The sequence below is a fragment of the Mus pahari genome, chromosome 6 (assembly GCF_900095145.1).
Source record: "Mus pahari chromosome 6, PAHARI_EIJ_v1.1, whole genome shotgun sequence".
In the NCBI taxonomy this organism is placed as follows: Eukaryota; Metazoa; Chordata; class Mammalia; order Rodentia; family Muridae; genus Mus; species Mus pahari.
The window spans coordinates 57,649,557-57,652,098 of NC_034595.1; positions in this window are offsets into that span (position 1 = coordinate 57,649,557).

A 2,542-nucleotide genomic window follows, 5' to 3' on the forward strand; every position below is an offset into this window, starting at 1 on the left:
CATTTCTGGATCTTCAATTCTATTCCATTGATCTACATGTCTGTCGCTGTACCAGTACCATGCAGTTTTTATCACAATTGCTCTGTAGTACAGCCGTTTTGGTTTTTGAGACAGGGTTTCTCTGTATAGCCCTGGCTGTCCTGGAACTCACTTTGTAGACCAGGTCGGCCTTGAACTCCCTCCCGAGTGCTGGCATTAAAGGCGTGTGCCACCACACCCGGCTTCAAAACCTATTTTTAAAGATGGTTCTTAAACACTTTAACCTCCCTTGTAACCTCACCCACCCACCAGATGTAATGGAAAAGAAAAGATACAGGGGAAGTGAACCTGTTTAGAAAGGTTCTTTGGAGCAACTCCCATCTGTGCTGTCGGCAGTTCAGTTCACAGGTCAGCGTCAGCAATTCAATCCACTCATCAACACTTCACAGATACACCAGCAGTCTAGTTTGGTAGAGTCAGGATAGCAAACACGAATCAGTGGTGGTGGCACTGAAACAGCCAGGCCTCAGCCTTGGGTCAAGTCAGCAGGAGGAACCAGGAGGAACACCAGGAGAAGTCCTTGGCTGTGCCTCTCTCAGGGAGGAGAGGATCAGGAAGAAGCTAGATCCACAAGCCTTGCACAGCTAGCTGTACCAGCAAGCCTAGCCCAGTCTCCGGAGTCCTATTTATACCCTCCAAATATCATGCGTCCTCCACAGGTCTTGCTTCAGCGCATGCGTTTGTCTCAGCTGACATTACTGCCGGTCAGCCTGAGTCGGAAGAACTGGCAGGAAACTGCATCACACCGCCAAGAGTTTTTGGTGTGTTTCTCTCTGTGGAATCCAGACAAATGCAGCTCAACTACACAAAGTAAGGCAGACCAATGCACTTGGGTTGTTAGCAAAGTATGTGGGTGGGTGTGGGTGTGGATATGGGTGTTGGGCAGTCATTGTGGGTGTGGGGGGATGTATGGGTGTAGGTGTGTGGGCATGTGTGGGGTGTAGGTATGTGGGGTGTGGGGGGTGTAGGTGGGTGTGGGAAGCATGTGTGGGTGTGGGCTGTGTGGGTGTGTGTAGGTGTGGGTGTGTATGTGGGGGTGTGAGGGGGTGTGGGTGTGAGCGTGTACATACAAGAAGTCCAGAAGAGGGCATCAGCATCAGTTCTACTTTCCTTATTACTCTCGAGCTGCTCCTCTGAGGGGACGTCTCCCCCTGAACCTGAGACTCCCATTTTCTCAGTTAGGCTGGAAAACAAGTCCCAGTGATCCTCCTGTCTCCACGCTCACTTTTAGAGCAGGCATTAGAGACATGCACAGGATACCTGGTTTCTTATGTGAGTTCTGGGATCCAAACTCTGATCCTCGTGATTGTCCGTCCAGCCAGTGCTCTTAACAGCTGAGCTATCTCCCCAGGCCACTGAGAGACCCTGAACCAATCAGAAAAGTGAAGCAGATGGCACCTAAGCAATGACAGCCCAGGTTATCCTCTGGCCTCCACCTTCCTGTGCACACACACCCTAACATAAAGACATAAGAAACAGAGGCTGGCCCAGAGGGACAAAGGTCCTACCCAGGGCCACAGAGGAAATCACAGGGATGACACCAGAACCCAGGGCTCCTGATGGCCAGGGTATGGAGTAGTTTCTCCCCCCAGACACCTATGTCTTTCTTCCCCCACCCTCCCCCTCCTCCAGCCTGGCAAGCACACAGAGCCCCCACCCACCCACCCAGGCAGGTCTTGGTGCTCACGAGAGCAGCTCTCATCTCTTATTTACCCCCCACAGCAGCCCCCAGCATCTGACCCTTGGAAATTTAGACATCCCAAGGAGAATAGCTGCTTATAAGCATTTGCTAATTACACGTATGGATGTCAATTAATTCATTTTGCTAATTAGCCACTCGATGAGCACCATGCACCAAAGAACTGTAAAACACAGGCATATGGCAAGAGAGGGGGGTGGTTGCATGCTCATGCAGCATGCAGGGACTGGGAGGGTGCGGGTGGTCCTCATTCCCCCACCCCTCCCAGATGAGCAGCTTAATGGCTAGGGGAGCCCAGCCGTTGCTGCTGCCGCAGTAAAGCGTAATTACAGCTTTCTGCTAATAGTGCTGGGGAAGGGAAAAAAAAAAAAAAAAAAACGCTTGCGCACTCAGCCATGTGCAGACAGGCGCCCAGGCGTGCCCACGCAGTTCTGTTTACACATATCCACCCTTGGTGCACACAAACATAGCACACACACCCATAAGCACAGTGTGACTATACATACACACAACACATATATGGACCTGTGGGAACCACAGTGACTTCCCAGCCCAGTGACACCCTGGGTAGGGGCTGCAGGATGGTCAGGCTTTCACCATGGCACGGCACGCTGTACCATCTCTGGGCTCCGCGTCCGTGTAGTGAAGTGCGATAGATATAACCCCACCCAGAAGGAACCACCAGCATCTTACAGATGAGGACTCAGGCTCAGGGGAACTAAAACAGTTCCCCCAAGGCCACACAGCAAGGAAGGCCAAGCTGGGACTCACTCTCTTGCATCCATGACCAAATACTGAAGCCAG